The 19,424-nt window shown below is 53.0% G+C and overlaps 1 protein-coding gene across 4 annotated transcripts in view; it reads right to left on the bottom strand.

The window, feature by feature from the left end:
* Window positions 1-19,424, bottom strand: part of DDX4 (DEAD-box helicase 4) — a 1,682,862-nt gene that overhangs the window by 1,539,191 nt on the left and 124,247 nt on the right. The window lies entirely within an intron of this gene.

Raw genomic sequence — 19,424 nt, 5'->3', positions numbered from 1 at the left:
ATGGACCAGTCTACTCCTTCGTCGGGAGTCGTGTGGGCACACCCGGCTTACGAAGCACTTCCCCGGGGGAGGGGCGAGTCCTGGGCCTCTCTCCGGCCTTCCGCCCGCCTCCCCCAGGGGTTACCTGATTCTTGGACCCTCGCGGGTTTGAAAGTGCACACTTTGGCTCCCTCCCGGCGATGTCCGGGTCGAAGGGGGAAGGCGCGGGGCTCCCGGACGGGCCAGACGTGGCCGGGGAGCTCCGCTGGATTCCAGGCTTTCCTTACAGGTGCCGAGGCCCGCGCCCGCAGCCACTCACGACACTCCGGCGGGGGCGCGGCCCAACCAACCAATGGTACTACGGCGGGGGCGGCGTTTGGCAGCCCGCCCCCGTCAGGTGATGCGAGTATTAGGCTTCGGCCTAACGCGGCCCACAGGAAGCCTCGGTGACGCCTCTCTCTCTCTCTCTCTCTCTCTCTCTCTCTCTCTCTCTCTCTCTCTCAGAGGGCCGCGCCTCCAGACAGTGGGACAGCGATTCTCTTCAGGGAAGCCTCGATCTACAGCGCAGGGGCAAACCATCTACGCAGCCAGCACTCCTGGGGCTGCGGCGCTGATCACTTTCCCACCTCAGAACAGCGGTCAGTCTGAGGGTTTGGGCATTCAAGGGTTCCGGGGAATCACAGTGGCAGGGGGCAATGGATCGGTGAAGGGAGCTCTTTATCTTTGTGTCTCTCAGGGGTCCTGGCTAGGCGATTTGCCCTACTTGACGACTTGTTCCCTGAGGACAGAGGCTACCGGCCGGGTCAGGTCACCAGATAGAGGGCGGTGTCAATCAGGGGGAAAATAGCCGGCCCAAAGGACAGTCAATCTCTCCTCTTAGTGCACCCACCTCCCAACGCAAGTGCCTGCCTCCTGACTCCTCACCTCACGCCATCTCTCTAAAATCTAAAATGCCCGCCGCACCTCACCCCTATATATAGCCTGGGCCCTGACTAGCCAGAGGGACCCAAAAGGTTCTGGAATCCCTCATAACAGCCTATGGCCCAGGCTCGGAGGTGACAGTTTGGGCCACCATTTTGTAGGGGAGATGTCATTCACCCTCCATTTTAGAGGAGCAGCTTGCGCCTCATCCCCAATTAGTGAAGATGGGCACCCAAGGCCTCTACGTTACCACCAGAAAAAAATATAGTGGACAGGAAAAAGAAATGAGGAGAGGAAGGGACAAAAAGAAAAGAATTGAGGAGGGAACCACCGAAGGGCTGACAGGTCTAACACGCGTCTCCCCCAGCTGAAAGTGGGGAGAGCTACCCAATCCCTTGGGAGTCCTCTTCACTAAGGCGGAAATACCTGGATAGACCGTCAGCATTGGCGTGGTCCACTCCTGGCCGATGTTCCACCCTAAAGTTCATTCCCTGTAGGGAGATGGACCACCTCAATAGCTTGGGATTTTCGCCCCTCATCTGCATCAGCCACCTGAGGGGCCGGTGGTCGGTCTGAACCAGGAAGTGCGAGCCAAACCGATTTGGCCGCAGCTTCTTCAGAGCCCATACCACCACAAAGGCCTCTCTCTCAATTGCACTCCACCTCTGTTCTCGGGGGAGTAGTCTCCTAGACAGGAATACCACCGGTTCATCTAGACACTCGTCATTGAGTTGCGACAGCACTGCCCCGATACCATGCTCCGACGCATCTGTTTGGACGATGAACTCCTTGGCGAAGTCAGGGGCCCTGAGAACAGGTGCCGCACACATGGCCTTTTTCAAGGTGTCAAAGGCTTGTTGACATCCCTCGGTCCAGATTACCCGTCGAGGGTGCTTTTTGGAAGTGAGCTCAGTCAAGGGGGCCACGATAGTACCGTATCCCTTGACGAAGCGTCGGTAGTAACCAGTGAGGCCCAAGAAGGCCTGGACCTCTGTCTGAGTCTTGGGGGGTTCCCAGGCCATGATGGTTTCAATCTTGGCCTGGAGGGGTTGCACCTTGCCCCGACCCACCAAGTGACCGAGGTACACTACCGACCCCTGCCCAATCTGGCACTTACTGGCTTTGATCGTCAGGCCTGCCTGCTGCAAAGCCTGAAGAACAGCCTGAAGGTGACACAAATGGTCCTCCCAGCTGCGACTGAGGACAGCGATGTCATCCAGGTACGTGTTGGACTTGGCCCTCCTGGCAGGTTCACCCCTGAACTTTGCTTTTTACTGGTGACTTGGTGTGGTGATTTTTGGTTTCTGCGCACTTTCCCTGTGTCCCAGAGGAAAGTGCGTGCGCATTCTGAGTGCATGTGGTGAGATAGGCCTGTCCTCCCATAGGAATGCATGGGGAATGTATGTGTCCCTAGTAGTTCCTGATGCGTGGGGTGTGCAGGCCCGAGTTTGGTATGTGCGGACTCGTGTGATTGAATGCTGCGCGGTGATGTGTGCGGCGTGCATGTACCTAGTGTGGAAGTGCCACTTCTAGAAGTGGGCACTTCGGTGTGCAGTGTAAAATGTGTGCCTGGTCGTGTGATTGGCTGGTCATGTCATGTAACAGGCTAGGGATTCCCCAGAGTCAGGATGAGTCACCCAGTGGTGAATGGGGAGATCAGCAGCTAGATGGGTGGGAGGAGTACACCTGGGTCCTGAATAGGGAAGGGTTTTCCCCACACAATGCTGGCTCCGCCCCCTGTAGTGCGACTGACGACCCTAGCCCTGCCAGTGAATAGAGTGAGGGGCTGAGCACATCAAGGGTGCTCCCCAACCAGCTGCGACTGGTTTTCCCCTGAACCCAGAACAAAGGGTTTTACTGTATAAAAATGGGGCTGTGTCCCCACAGAAACTGTTCACTTCCAGGATCCTGAGGGGGCGGCTGCTGCTGGAGGCCAGGAGGAACCGCCACTTTGGACTGCCTTCCTGCCTGGAGGGCCCAGTGAGCTGGCCCCTGGCCCAGCCTTGCCCCCTGCCCTCCTTCCTAAGGACTTTGCTGGACTTTTGTGTTTACTGGCACCCCTAAGCGCCTGGAAGCGCTTTCCCTTTACTTATAGCGCTAGGAGCGCTTTATGTGTGGCCAGCAGCGCGGAGCTGCAATTACTAGCGAGGGAACCCCGACGTAGGGATTACCTGCTATTTTGCCGCGCTTGCGGGTGCCCACCCCGCTGATTTAATTATTTAATTGGTGGGTGCCCACCCTGCATTGTGGTGTGCTTGCGGGTGCCCACCCCGCTTATTTGTGTTGTTACCACGGCGGGTGCCCACCCCGCCAAATATCCCTGGTTACGAGGAAGCCTACCCCTCTTATCGCCGAGATTTGGAAATCACCGCCGCGGCCGGGCTTGAAGGAAGTCAGGCAGGCCGGGGGCGGGACTACGGGACAACCGGAAGTAGACAGGCGGGAGCCTACCCCGCCTTCGCCGGTGCAGAGGAAGGGCCGCGTCGAAAGACCCCGGCGGGAGCTCACCCCGCACAGGGACGTGCTGCAGCAGAGGCCGGGAGCCTACCCAGACTGCCTGTGGCCCGGACGAGGAGAGAAAAAAAAAGTGCTACGCGCGCAGGGCTCCGGGTGGTCCGAGAGCCCTGCATACTGAGGAGACCGGCAGCGAGGAAGACGCCGTGGGAGTCCCAGGTAAGCGGGACTCCGTGTGAGAGTTGTCTCTGCTCCCTGTCCCCCACCATGGCGCCGCAGTTGCGGGCTGCTCCGACATGGGGGGGTGGGGGGGGGGGGGCTGGGAGGAACACTGAAGAGAGCACTCATCCGCGCCGAGCTAGTAGCGCTCCGCCAGACAGGGGCAGTTGTCTTGCTAAGCAGAGCGGCCCCGGAAGGCAGCGGGCCGCTCCAACGTGGGCCCCCGCTCTTGGTTTCAGAGCCTGAAGGCTCCAAGAAGGCACATTGCTTGAGGCCATGAGGCTCCCACGACGGGGCAATTCACTGGCTTAGAGTCCCCCGACCAGGACTCCATCGTTGGGGGCAGATTTGTTTTAGAGCGCTCGTGCGCTCCAACGGGGGCATAATTTGTCTAGAGTCCAGAGGGACTCCCAAGGGGCCATGTTTGTTCTAGAGCCTAGAAGGCTCCCACGACGGGCACATTGTTTGTTTAGAGCCCACGAGGCTCCCACGCTGCTTTGGGGGCATCCTTCTTTCAGAGCCTAGAAGGCTTCCAGGGCGGACAGACTCGTGTTCAAGGCACAGTGGTGCCCATGCTCATTTTCCCAGCTGCCCAGCACTTAGTGGGCAGCTGCAACGTGTAGGTTGTGCCTTGTGCGCCTGGTTTGCGCAGCCTGCGCAGGCGCGCCCCGACTCTGCTGGACACAGGGTGTCCTAGCCCCAACAAGGCCAGTTGGCCTAGGGACTGCCACAAGTGGTGGCTGATGAGTTTTGCGCTATTGTTCCTAAACTGCACCTCTGAATGTATTTTTATGCGTCATGTGCCTTGTTTTACACCGCTGAATGTTTTTATGCATCATGTGTTTTCCTTCCCTACACCTCTGAATGTTATGCATCATGTGTTTATGTGCTTAGACCCCTACAGGTATTGTGATACTTAGGTGGTTGTTTTCTCCCTAGCACAGGTGGTGCTAGTGAGGTCCTGATTCCCTGCGCAATATTTTCCTAAAGTGGTTAGGGTTGCGTAGGTGGTACTTACCTGATGCTAGTGTGATGACGCTGAGGTCATTATTGCGCCAGTAGCTACTGGTTGGGTGCTACATGTTCTATTTTAGTGCTACAGTGATTGTAAGTGCTATGGTCTAAAGTATTGTTCCTAAGTTCTAAAAGTGCTAATTCCGGACAGTGGTCCATGTGGCCCTGTCCCCTGTACATATAATCCCTTGTAAACTCTGCCCGTTGGCACATTGTAAAGTGTGTGTTTTTATCTAATGTGTTGTGTATAATACAAAGGCTATTTTTATAGAATACCTTGTGTGGAGTTTCCTTTGTGGTGGGCCTTGGATGTTGTTGCTGGGTGCGCGCGCAAACGCTTTACACATCGCCTCAGGGATAAGCCTGTCTGCTCGTGCCAAGCTACCAAGGGGGTGAGCAGGGGTTATCTTTGGCGTGTAACTTCCTTGCCCTGACTAGAGTGGTGATTTCTTTGAGTTTGATGGTGACTTTTACCATCAAGTCCAGGGAGTAAGCATGGGGGCAGCCTGTGCGCCCAGTGTCGCCTGTCTATATATGGGACACTTTGAAGAGCGTAATATCTATAACGAGGTTGCCCCCTTCTATGAAAATGTTCGTCACTGGTCACGCTTCATAGACGACATTTTTTTCGTCTGGAGCGGTGACCGAGAATCTCTTAATGAATTCATTTCCTGGATCAACCTAGCCGATTCAAATCTTCATTTCACGGCACAAAGCAGCACTGAAAAACTGGAATTTTTGGATGTCTATGTCAAACATGAGAACAACCAACTTCAGGTATCACTCTTTACCAAACCCACCTCCAGGAATACTCTGCTCCACTTTGAAAGCTTCCATCCTAATAGTCAAAAATCAAGCATTCCATTCAGTCAGTTCTTACGGTTGCGCAGGAACTGTTCATCAATTAAAGATTATCTATTGCACGCAGAGTCAATGAAACAAAAATTCCTGTTACGAGGATACCCTAACAGGCTTGTTAGGGATGCCCTCAAAAGAGCTAGATATTTCAATCGGGATACTTTGTTTACACCCAAGGAGGAAGAAAACAAGACGGAAAAATTGGTTTGTGTCATTAAACACTCATCCATAAACCATAAAATACGTCAAATCGTCAATTCGCAGTGGTACCTCCTAAATCTGGACAATGAAGCAGAGAAGATACCTAAGCCTTTATTTGCATTCCGGAGGAACAAAAACTTAAAAAAAACTATTGGTCAGAGCCAAACCTCAAGAACGAAACACATTGACACAGAGATCCATTGTTGGCAATACCCCCGTTCAAGGACATCATCAATGTGGAGGATGTCAGGCATGCCCTAACGCTATTGTCAACAACACCATTGTAATCAATAACAAAACCATCAATCTCAACGAAATGACCAACTGTAAAACATCAAACTGTATTTATGTCATCTTATGCCCATGTAAAATCCCCTATGTAGGAGAGACTGGCAGAGAATGCAAAATACGCATAGGGGAACACAAATCTAACATCAGGCGAAATAATCTTTCAGCACCATTGGTCAAACATTGGATGGAGTCCAACCACACTGAGAAGGACCTACGTTGGACAATCTTAGAAAGGGTCCGCATTCAAAAGGGCACTGACAGTACCCGGATCCGTAAAAAGCGAGAAGTCTTTTGGATCTACTTCCTGGACTCCAAGACAAGGGGGCTCAATGAGGAATTACCCTGGGAGAATGCTATCATTTAAGCATCATAATAGAGCGATGCATCCCTCTGAAAGAGACAAAAAAACGATTTGGATTTCTATTAAACACTACCACGAACTGACACAATAGATCCTCCATTGGTTCTTTTCGCCAAACCTTTGGACACATACATAATATCATAAAGGTGCTCTTTAACGCATCTATCTGAGCCCTTACCACGAGTTCTCTGTTGTCGACTGCATTGCAGACTGTCAGAAACTACTGTATCTGGATAGTTGTCGCATCACCGTCAGCCATCATAGCTGTGACCTTAAAACACTTCACTCCGAAGTCTCTCCAGAATCCATAGCCACCTCTTTGATACTACCCTAGGACGTGATTTGTGCACAGCCCCTGCCGGTATATAAGCAGCTGCTCACAATCAAACTGGTCGGTGCTCGCTTCGCAGTAAGCAGAGGACCAGCAGCGGAGCAGCGTCTACATCGATCTGCGTATCTGGATTGAAACGAAGGAGTGAAAGCATTAGAAAACTTCCTCCCCGTAAGCGTTTAGAAAATAGGTATAAAGGCCAATACAACAGCTTCCTCGTTCTTTTAATTAGCGCTGGAGCGTTAACTTTATTTGTTTTGTTATTTCGCTCATCAGATACGACGGCGGAATCCAATTCCTTTTCCCCCAGTCACACGCTAAACTGAAACAGCGCGATGTTTTCCCTAAACTAAAACGGCGATTAATTACATTATTGAGTTACTCGCGTATCATGCGGAGCAGCGTCCACATTGATCTGCGTACCTGGACTGAGGCAAAGGACTGAAAGCATTAGAAAACTTCCCCCCGGTAAGCGTTTTAAAAAATAGGTAGTATGGCCAAGACAACAGTTTCCTCGTTCTTTTAATCAGCGCTGGAGCGTTAACTCTAATTGTTTTGTTATTTCACTCATCAGGTCCTGCGGCGGAATCCTATTCTCTTTTCCCCCAGTCACACGCCAAACAGAAACAGCGAGATGTCTTCTCTAAACTAAAACGGTGATTAATTACATTGTTGAGTTATTCGCATAGCACACGGGGCATTGATTAGAAATAACCTTGACCCCGCAATTAGTCCTGGAGCGCTAACTCGAACTATTTTGTCTCACTCACCAGACGCTGTAGCAGAATCCATTTCCGTTTTTCCTCACCAACCTTGGAAGCGTGAGGATAGGTGCACATCGAGCCGGAATTACGAGGTGCTTTCTCTAAAAACCTAAGTAGGTGATTAATTACATCTTAAAGTTTCTCGCTTATTACATTGGTCTATGATTTATATATATAAAAAATAGACCTTCACTAGCCTATTTTGTTTTCATTGGTATTTCAGACTCATTGACTCATATTCATAGCCCAAAAAGTGCAAACAGAGAACACCTATAAACCGCTAATTTCAGGTAGATCAAGTCCCAGGGACATGGCCTTTGTCGCCCTCTATAAACATTACAAATTCAACAAACTTTGTTTTATGTCTGAAATGCTAATCTTTCCTGATCTACTCTTCCTTAGATCTCGCATGCCAATAAGTTGAAAAGTTCCACTACATTGCTATATTTGTCCACCGTAAGAAGTACTGAGGTTGTGTCATTAAACTTAAGGAGAGAGAGACATATATTCTTATCTTTCCAACTGATCCCCTGGTGAGCATGTCTCATCTTCTTTTACTTAATCATTAGTTTCATGCAGACGTAGCACCCTTATCTTTTGTAACTGTACTCGAAACTCACCCATCTCTTAGTTGATACTATTTTCCAGATTATATATGAGGACACACCACCTTGGTGAATTTCCCAAATATTCTTTTATTTACTGTTTTCATCTGAATGCTGTTTACCAGATTTTGTGCAACGGTATCCAGTTCAAGCTATACATCCAGGAATCCTTTTGTTTGATTGCTAGTATGACTAAACCATTTGTTGTTTGTGTTCTCCCTTACAAATTTTTCTCGTATCTTGGCTATTTTGTTCGTTATTTTCTATCATGTGTGCAACGCTTATAATATAATTAGTATGTTCAATGCTCAACCACTCATGTATCTGGACCAGTGTTCACTTTAGATGAATTTTGTATGTTGCAACCTTATGAATAATCTGTATTATCTAATGGATATGTTTAGAATTAATAGTTTTTTGTTCACTAATTGTTATTTATCACTTGGTAGGTCCCATGGAACTTATGTCTGAATAATTTCTTGCCCTGAAGAAGGTGTGCCCCGGTTAAAGGGGGTGTTACACCGAAACGCGCGTCGGCATATTGAACTGGATTGTTCACCACACAGATTTATTAAGACATTACAAGAACACATCTTCTTGTTACTCCACTCTGTTTACCATATGCCATTCTTCTTTTCTGTACCCCTCTGTGTATGTTTTACACTTAAGAAGACTCGCCTACCATTATTTTGGGCCTGTATTTTGTTCAACTTTTAGCTTTTAGGGTCATGTGTCTTTTGTTACATTGTATGAATGTGTCTTAGTATGAATGAGTATGTGTGAATAATTTTATTCCACAGATTGTCCATGGGTACCAATGTATTGTAGGACGAATAGGTCCTTGGTTTTGTTTGTATAAAATATTGGTGTAATGTATAAATCTTACGTATTCATCAAATAAGTCTTTTTCAAATAAGGTCGAAATTAAAACATGGATTAATACCCTATTTCTTTGTGTTTTGTAATCTCTACACGGTCCAGATAGAGTGGTTTTTTCTGTCTTAAGAAACGACTTAGATGCGTTTTAAAAAATAACTATAGGTACAGCAGATATTTTTGTATTTACTAGAGTGGTGATTTCTGCCTGACATTGGCGCAAGCCTTAGCCAACCAGAAATCCCATTTCTAACAGTACGCAACTGAAAAGGCTTCCATTCCAGAGAGGACCTGGTTCACCAATCGCTGGAACGTAGCAGGGGCGTTCTTGAGCCCAAAGGGCATCACACAGAACTGGTAGTGACCCTCAGGTGTGGAGAAGGCTGACCTTTCCTTGGCTCCATCCGTCAGGGAAATCTGCCAGTACCCGGATGTAAGGTCAAAGGTACTGAGATATTGGGCAGCTCCCAACCGGTCAATGAGCTCATCCGCCCTCGGGATGGGATGAGCATCTGTCTTTGTCACAGAATTCAGTCCCCTGTAATCCACACAGAACCGGAGTTCTGGGGTAGTGCCCAGGGGGGGGCAGCTTTAGGTACCAGTACCACCGGACTGGACCAGGGACTACTTGAAGACTCAATCACTCCTAGCTCCAGCATCTTGGTAACTTCTCCATGGATGCTAGCCTTAACTTTATCCGACAGTCGGTAGGACTTGGACTTCACAGGTGGGCTGTCCCCTGTGTCCACATCATGGGTACACAGGTGAGTCCTTCCCGGGACAAGTGAGAACAAGGTCGCAAACTGCTCCAGTACCTGGCGACAGTCCTTCCGTTGTTCAGGAGTTAGGGACGGTGAAAGGATCACTCCCTCCACCGACCCATCCTTCTCTTGGGACGCAAATAGATCTGGAAGAGGTTCACTTTCCTCTTCCTCTGACCCATCAGTCACCATCATTAACGTGACCTCGGGTCTCTCTTGGTGAGGCTTGAGGCAGTTGACATGAAGCACCCGATGGGGCTGCCTGGGGAACTTAAGATCTACCACGTAGGTGACTTTGCCCTTCTTCTCAACCACCTCAAAGGGGCCTGACCAGCGATCCTGGAGGGCGCTAAGCTCTCCAGGTTCCATCACCCACACCTTCTGGCCAGGCTCCAGCTCCACCGGGTGAGCGTTACGGTCATACCATTCCTTCATGACCGTTTGGCTGGCTTCTAGGTTTTCAGAAGCTTGCTTCCACAACTAGCCATTTGGCTACGAAAGGCCAGCATGTAGCTCACCACATCCGGGGGAAGTTTCCTGGGAGTCTTTTCCCATCCATCCTTCACCAGGCTGAGGGGTCCACGCACTGGTTGCCCGTACAACAGCTCGAAGGGGCTGAAGCCCACTCCCTTCTGTGGTACCTCCCTGTAAGAAAACAGCAAACAAGGTAGGAGGACGTCCCATTTCCTCCGCAGGCTCTCATGCAGACTCCGGATCATGCCCTTTAAGGTTTTGTTAAACCTCTCCACCAGACCATTGGTCTGGGGGTGATAAGGAGTGGAGAACCGGTAAGTGACTCCACACTCTTTCCACATATCCCGCATATAGGCCGACATGAAGTTGGTACCTCTGTCCGACACCACTTCCTTGGGGAATCCCATCCGGGTAAAAATTCCCATAAGGGCCCGTGCCACTGCAGGTGCAGTAATGGCCCTCAGAGGGATAGCCTCTGGGTACCGTGTGGCATGATCCACCAGAATCAGGATAAACCTGTGACCGGCAGACGTTGGTGGATCCAATGGCCCGACAATGTCGATGCCCACCCTTTCAAAGGGGGTGCCAACAGGCAGTGGTTCCAGGGGAGCCTTCAGCTTCACCCCTGTCTTCCCACTAGCTTGGCAGGTTACACACGTCCTACAAAAAGTATCGGACGTAATCCTCATCTGAGGCCAGTAGAAATGAGGGACAAGTCGAGCAAAGGTCTTGTCTTGTCCCAAGTGTTCTGCCAAGGGTATTTCGTGAGCCAATCCCAATAGGAAGGCTCGGTAACGCTGGGGAACCACCAAGGCCCGGGATGAACATGCACCGGAGCCTTGGGTTCGCTATAAAGGAGACCATCTTCCCAGTATATGTGGAAGTTCCCCAAATCGTTACCCGCTGCCTGGGCTTCTGCCTGCCGCCGTAAACCCTCAAGGGTAGGGCACTCCTTCTGGGCCCGACAAAACTCTTCCCTAGTAGGTCCTCCCTCCACCTGCCAGTCTGCAGGGGTAGGTAAGCCCTCCAGGGAAGTTACATCCCCCTCCGTAGACTCCGGGACCACTTCAGTTGCCCCATCCACCTTTGGAGGGTCAGATGCCAGGGAAGGTTTTCCCCGTCCCCGTTTTCCCTTTCTGGCAGCTGGTTGGGCCTTCGCCGCAGGCTCCAAACTCTGCGAACTCCCTCTTCGGGCAGTCACGGACCGGGTGTTGGCACATGTCCACTCAGGGGTCCCCAACATTTCCATGTGGGCCCTGAACTCGACCTCCTTCCACGCCGAGTGTTCAAGGTCTTTTCCCAACAGGCAGTCGACCGGCATGGCAGGGCTTATCGCAACTCGTAGAGGACCTGTAGTCAAGTTACTTACCTTCGGTAACGATGTATCTGTAAGAAACATTAGTTAGTTAGATTCCTCACCTTAGAATATCCCCAGGCGTCAGTCTGGATCCGGAAGATTTTTCGTCAGCAATACCCCTTGCGTGTCGCTAGGCGTCGTCTGCGGCTCCGCGTCCGTCGTTGGCGTCGTGCGCCGGAGTACTTTGACGTCAGCGCGCGAGTGCGGCGTCTGTTCTTGTACATAGCTTTCCGCGCCAGGAACGCAGAGCCATGCAAAGACCGACACTGGTGCCAAAAATAAAATCTAGGGGCCTGAAAAGGATAACCTTAACCCTAGATGTCAGTTCGCAGAACGGGGAGGATGGGTGGGTCGGTGAGGAATCTAACTAACTAATGTTTCTTACAGATACATCGTTACCGAAGGTAAGTAACTTGTTCATCTGAAAGAAACACGTTAGTTAGATTCCTCACCTTAGAATAGATACCCAAGCAATACCATCCCCGGTGGTGGGTCTGCGAACCAAGAGCACACCAGAAAGTCCTGGAGGACAGAACGGCCAAAGAAGCCATCCCTCCGGACTTGGCTGTCAAGGCAATAATGCCTGGCAAACGTGTGTAGCGAAGACCACGTCGCCGCCTGACAGATGTCCTGCAAAGGGACACCCCGTCCCAAAGCAGTAGTAGCCGCTGTGGCCCGAGTGGAATGGGCGCGCAGCCCAACAGGAGGGTACTTTTTTGCCAAGGAATAACAAATTTTGATGCACAAAACGACCCACCGAGAGATGGTCTGTTTGTGCACAGCTTTCCCCTTCTTAGCACCCACGTATCCAACGAAAAGTTGGTCGTCCACCTGGAACTGCTTTGTGCGGTCCAAATAAAAGGAGAGCGCACGTTTTGGGTCCAGACGGTGGAGCCTCTCTTCCTCTTTGGAAGGATGCGGAAAGAAGGTGGGCAAGGTGACAGACTGCCCAAGGTGAAATGGAGTCACCACTTTCGGAAGAAAGGAGGGACGAGGCCGAAGGACAACCTTGTCCGGATGAACAGAGAGAAAAGGAGGCTTTGAAGATAAAGCCTGGAGCTCACTCACCCGTCTAGCCGAGGTGATGGCTACCAGAAAAGCAGTCTTAAGCGTCAGCAGACGAAGAGGACAAATATGAAGAGGCTCAAAGGGAGCGCGCATTAGAAATGTGAGAACAAGATTCAAGTCCCACTGAGGCATTACAAAAGGGACAGGAGGGAACGTGTGAGTAATGACCTTTAGAAAGCGTGTAACTACAGGGGACTTGAAAAGAGAAGGCTGATCAGGAAGCCGCAAGAAGGCAGAGATGGCAGCAAGATAACCTTTCAGGGTGCCCAGGGCAGAGCCCTGCCGGGCCAAAGAAAGAAGAAACAGTAGAACCTCAGAAAGAGGGGCGGAAAGGGGATCCACAGCCTTTGCTGTGCACCATGCCACAAATTTGTTCCACCGGCAGGCGTATACCGTCTTTGTGGAGGGACGCCTGGCTGCCAGAATGATATCACAGACTTCAGGAGGCAAGTCAAATGGCATCAACTGCCGCCGCTCAATCTCCACGCATGGAGGTGGAGGCTGGACAGGTTCGGGTGGAGGACCGTCCCCTGCTGCTGCGACAGAAGATCCTCCCGAAGGGGCAGACGTATCGGAGGATCGGTCAACATACTGAGTAGCTCGGGATACCAGTATCTTCGTGCCCAATCCGGAGCCACCAAGATGACTTGGGCCCGGTCGTGCCTGATCTTCTTCAGCACTCTGGGCAGAAGTGGTATAGGCGGAAAGGCGTACAACAGACCGCAACTCCACTCGTGACGAAAAGCGTCGCCGAGCGAGTGTCGCCTTGGAAATTCCAACGCGCAGAACTGCTGACATTGCGCGTTCTCTTCGGTGGCGAATAGATCTAACCAAGGCTCTCCCCACTGCTGAAAGAGACCTTGCGCCACTACGGAGTTCAGACGCCATTCGTGATCCATCATGCACCGGCGGCTGAGTTCGTCTGCTCTGGCGTTCAGAGAGCCCGCCAGATGTTGAACCACTAGGGTGACGCCCTGGTGTTCCAGCCACGTCCAGAGGCGCAGAGCCTCCTGACGAAGGGTCCACGACCCCACCCCGCCCTGTTTGTTGCAATACCACATGGCGGTGGTGTTGTCCGTGAACACCTGCACGACACTTCCCCTGACAGAGGGAAGAAAGGCTTTCAGTGCAAGTCGTATCGCTCTCAACTACAACAGGTTGATGTGGAGACGAGACTCCGCCGGAGACCAGAGGCCTCTGATCTCCGCCTCTCCCATATGGCCACCCCATCCCAGGAGGGACGCATCCGTCACTACGACATGCTCCGGTTGGGGAACGGAGAGGCTTCTGCCCATGACCCAATCGCGGTCCGTGAGCCACCACTGCAACTGCTGTGCAGTGCCCTCCGAGATCAAGACATGGTCGGACAGGTTGCCGTGATGCTGGGCCCACTGAAACTTCAGGTCCCACTGCAGAGCTGCATGCGCCGTCTGGCGGGATGCACTAGTAGGATGCAGGAGGCCATCAGCCCCAGAAGCCGCAAAACTAGCCTGACCGAAACCCAGGATAGAGGCCGAAAGATGGGAATCCGGGCCTGAATATCCCGGACCCGCTGTTCCGGTGGATAGACCCGGAACTGCGCCGAATCGAGAAACGCTCCGATAAAGAGGAGCTTCTGAGAGGGACTCAGGTGTGACTTCGGCACGTTGATGGGAAACCCCAGCAAATGCAGGAGATCCGCCGTAGTCTGGAGGTGGGAGACGACTGCCTGGGGCGAGCCCGCCTTCAGCAACCAGTCGTCGAGATAGGGGAAGACTGGAACCCCTGATCTGCGCAGATGAGCTGCGACCACCGCGATCACTTTCGTGAACACCCGAGGGGCACTGGAGAGGCCGAAGGGGAGCACGGTAAACTAAAAGTGCTCTGGGCCCACCGTGAACCGCAGGTAACGCCGGTGGGCCGGCAGGACGGGGATGTGGAAATATGCATCCTGCAAGTCCAACGCTACCATCCAGTCTCCAGGGTCGAGGGCAGCCAGAACCTGAGCCAAAGTTAACATCTTGAACCTCTCCTTCCGGAGGAAGGCATTGACGTTCCGGAGGTCCAAGATAGGGCGTAGGCCCCCTTTGCCCTTCTTGGGAACCACAAAGTAGTGGGAATAACAACCACGACCTACTTCTGGGCTCGGAACGCGCTTGACGGCCCCCTTGGCCAAGAGGGCCGAAACTTCCTTGTGGAGAAGATTCAAATGATCCCCCGGGATACGGTGGTGCTGCGGTGGCATGGCTGGAGGGGTCGTCTCGAAGGGGAGGGAGTAGCCCCTTCGGACGATTTTCAGCACCCACCTGTCCGATGTGATGGACCGCCAGTGGAGCAGGTGATGGCGAACTCTGCCGCCCACTGGCGTGGAATGGGCCTGAAAGCTCGGACTAGGAAGGCTTTGAGGCGGATGCTGCCGGGGTGGATGTGGGCCGACCACGTCGTCCTCCAGAACCGCCTCGGCGGAGACCACGTCTGCGACCGCGCGCAGGTTGGTTCTGCGGCTGGTGGCTAGGCGTACGTAAGGAGGCACCCCTTCCTTGGCCACGAAAGGGGCGAAAGGCGGAAGTTTGCGACCGCGGGGCCGAGAGGCCCAAGGACTTGGCCGTAGCCTGGGAGTCCTTAAAGCGATTCACCGCACTGTCCGCTTTCTCGCCAAAAAGGCAAGTGCCATCAAAGGGCATGTCCATGAGAGTGCTCTGGACATCGCCCGAAAATGACGTGGACCGCAGCCAGGCGTGACGTCTAAGCGCCACTGTGGTAGAAATTGCCCTACCCAGCGAGTCCGCAGTGTCAAGCCCACATCGGATAGCATGTTGCGCTGCATCCCTCCCATCGGCCAGAGCCTGGGTAAGTCGTGTCTGGACCTCCTTTGGACACAGGCGCAGCACGTCCTCCACCGCATCCCACAGAGAGTGGGAATAACGGTCCAAGAGACAGGTGGTGTTCAAAGACCGCAGGCCCAAACTAAGGGAGGAGAACAGCTTCTTGCCAAACTGTTCCAGTCTCTTGGAATCCCGGTCCGGCGGAGCGGTCGGGAAGGAGGATTGGAAGGTAGAGGCCTGGATAACTAGACTCTCGGGGGTGGGGTGTTGGGACAGAAAACTGGGGTCGCCCGGAGCAGGGCGGTGGCGCCTGGCGACGTTCCTGTCCACAGGAGGAACTGTGGAGGGCTTGGACCAGGTGCCCTGCAGAACGTCAATGAGGGCCTCATTGAATTGCAGCAGAGGCTCAGTGGAGCTTGCTGCAGACTGAAGCACCTCAGTGAGGACGTTAGTCCTCACAGCCACGGCAGGCAGCTCGAGCCCAAGGGCTGCGGCCGCCTTGCGCAGCACCACAGAGAAAGCAGCACCCTCCTCCGAAGCCACAGTCGGAGGAGAGACGAATCCAGTGTCCGGAGAGGTATCCAGGCCACTGGCCTCCCCCAGTTCATCTGCCCAGCCCTGTGACATTTGAGCCTGAGCGGCCATAGGATCCTCGGATCCCTCCCAGTTGTCCCCATCATCCGATTCCTGGTATACAGGAGGAAGGATCGGAGCAGGACAATAAACAAAATGTGTCTCCAGCGGCGCCGAACGCGGTGTCCATCGACGCCGTATCGGCGCCGGGCCCGGAGCGGGGCTGAACTGGGGCTCGACGTCGAGCGGAGTCGGTGTCGGAGGTGGTACCGGTGTCGACGCCGGCGGAGGAGGCGGCGTGACGAGGTCGACCGGCGTCGGCGGGGACTCGGGAACGGGTCCCTTGGGCGCCGGAGCCGCCGGCAGGCAAGGCAGCCCAGTCGGGTCCGCGGAGCCCGAAGGCGCACCAGCGGGCGTCGACGGCGGAGCCAGGCTCCTCATGGCCGAGAGGAAGGCACTGACTTCCGCCGGCGTCGTGTCAGTCCCAGGGACCGGTGGGTATGGGGACTTGCGCGGCACCTGCGGCTCCGCCGGAGCCGCGGGAGTGGAACCACCCTGACCCTCGGCCGAGTCGCGCGACCGGCGAGGGGTACGAAGAGCGGTGTCGCCTCTTGGACTTCTTGGAGTGCTTCGACTTACCCGAAGACTTGGATCCCGACGACCGATGATGACGTCGGCTGCGGCTCCGCGACCGATCCTTGGACCTCCTCCTGGACCGGGATCGAGAGGCTTGCGGAGCCGAGTGGCGAATCTCGAGAAGCTTACGGACCGCTCCCGTCTAGCCTTCGAGGTCAGGGCCTTGCAGTCCGAACACGATTCCGCGTCGTGGTCGAGGCCCAAGCAGTAAAGGCACCGGCGGTGATGGTCCGTAACCGACATCAAGTGGCTACAGTCAGCACAGGCTTTAAAACCAGGCATCCTACCGGCACCGAAGTCGAGACAAGATCAAAAAGGATCGAAAAAGTTAGTCAAAAAATGACTAAAGGGGTAGCTCTCCCGGATCTGCGCTTACTGGCGCGGAAAAAAGAAGAACTGACGTCAGCGCGCGAGGGCGGCGTCTAAGTACTCCGACGACGTCATTGCGGCGCAAGACGCCGACGACGGACGCGGAGCCGCAGACGACGCCTAGCGACGCGCAAGGGGTATTGCTGACGAAAAATCTTCCGGATCCAGTCTGACGCCTGGGGATATTCTAAGGTGAGGAATCTAACTAACGTGTTTCTTTCAGATACCCCTCCCCACTCAAAGGGAATCTGGGCCACCGGATAGTGACCCTCTCGGTTGTCAGCCATCACAACCGGGTGGACTACATTGGGAACCACCTGCCCTGGGGACACCAGCTGACTCCTTACCATAGTCATGCTGGCTCCTGTGTCCCTCAGAGCCTCCACCCTCTGGGCATTGATGGTGACCCACTGCCTGTACTTAGTAGTATTTGAGGGCATCTGGGTCTTAGGAACCATCTCACAATCCCCTAAGGACACTTAAGGTTAGCCCTACCCACTCACCTCCCTTATCTAGGGGCAACTCCTCCCCGAGCACTACACTCACCACCCCAGGGGTCTTTCCTCCAATGGGAGGGTGTGGTCTCTTGGGACACTTGGCATCCCCCTTATAGTGCCCAACCTCACCACACTCATAATATCGGACAACCCTAGGCTATTGACCACGGTCAGGATAAGGGGGTTTGTGGGGGCCAACCTTAGGAGGGAATCCTACTCCCTTCCCTTGTGCCCTCTTTTGGGGGCCTTTGAAAAACTCCTTTTTGTCTCCCCCCTCTTTCTTCTGGGGGGCGCCCTGTCCAGCCCCTTGGAAATTCCCTCCAGTCCCTTTTGAGGATACCCGGGTACTCGCCCAGATATCCGCCTCCTCTGCAAGCTTCCTAGGATTAGTTAGCTTGCTGTCCACCAGGTGCTGACGCAGCTCCGGAAAACTTTGAGGAGGTGCTCCTTTAGAATTAAATTATACAGTCCCTCATAGTCCTTGACCTCACTGCCCTGCACCCAGCCCTCTAAGGCCTTCTTGGCATAGTCCAAGAAGTCTACCCAATTCTGGGTGGCCAACTTTTGACTGCCCCGAAACCTCTGCCTGAATTTTTCAGGGGTCAACCCAAATTTCCTCACTAGGGCTACCTTCATGAGGGGGTACTTGGTCTGGTCTTCCTGTTGTAAGGCTAACAAGGCATCCCTCCCCACCGGAGGCATGTACCTATATAGGCCACCCCCCCACTGAGCTTCGGGGACCCCGTGTGCTCTTAGGGAGACCTCATAGGCAGCCAGCCATTTAACGATGTCGTCCCCGACACCATAGCTGGCGACTACATCTTTGGGCAGGTAAGGCCTGGACTCTCTGGGAACCTCTCTAGGTATGCTGCCACCAACGGGACTGCTGGGGATTCCAAACTGTAGGGCTTTGAGTTCCAACTCCTTTAAGTGGAGCTCATGGAGGAACCTCCTCTCCTCCCTCTCTTTTTCCAAACGGGCCAGATCCATTTTGAACTGCCTCTCCTCCCTTCGGTCAACTAGATCAGCAGAGGACAGGCTCCCCCCTGAAGCACTACTACCCACTCTTGATGGGGGCCTAGACCCGACGTCCATATTGCCGCTCCCAGGGGGAAAAAGGACTTCAGTTTCTTCCGGAAGGTCTAGTCCTGGTTCCTCCTCCCGTTTCCCGCTACGGTAGGCCATAACCCAGGCTCTTAAGCTAGCTTGGAGCTCTATTTTCTTTGCCCCCTGCTTAAAGAATACCTCCCTCTCCTGGCAGAATTCCTTCAATTGGGTCACCGTATATTCCTCCAGCCTACCCAACTCGAACTCCATCCTACCAGATGGGACCCAACGCAGTCAAAAATAACTTCAGACTGGAAGACCTTTCCTAAAAAAGAAGTATAACACAGGACAATTTTGAAAACCTCCAATCAGGAAAACAACCTGGAGAAAACTCCAGTCAAAACAATCTAGTGTAGGCTGTGGCGCGCGCCAAACTGCTACTGATTGGATGCAAGCACAGATTCAGGATCCCACCGCTGAGCACCAATTTGTTGGACCTAAGATCCGGGGGTAGCTTGGCATAAGGGGGGGGGAAGGCCTATACTCGTTCGCGTGTCGTGCTTGCACCACACTCATCTCGCACTCCATCGCACCACCAACAAAAATGACGCTACACCAGGAAACTGAGAAAGATGGAAAACCTTTATTTTTCCTTATTTCTTGTTTCTTCTTTTCTTTTCTCTTCAGGACCAATCAATTATTACACCACTCACAGTAGTGGATTAGTACTTTAAATAGAGACAGTCGCATTAGTGCCGCACATAACCATGACCTGGCATATTGAATTGAGTGACAGTCGCATATGATACAGACATTACCTGGTAAAGGTCAATAAATAATAGGCCGCACTTATCATTGCACTACTTTAAATAGGGTCAATAAATAATATGCAACACATAGCATGAACATTGCTTGCGCTGAAAACCAGGCCCAATCAACCTAGCGCTGCCCACAACACTAAATA

Source organism: Triturus cristatus, chromosome 2_1 (genome assembly GCF_964204655.1).
Source record: "Triturus cristatus chromosome 2_1, aTriCri1.1, whole genome shotgun sequence".
Lineage (NCBI taxonomy): Eukaryota > Metazoa > Chordata > Amphibia > Caudata > Salamandridae > Triturus > Triturus cristatus.
This window is presented reverse-complemented; position numbering and strand designations above follow the sequence as displayed.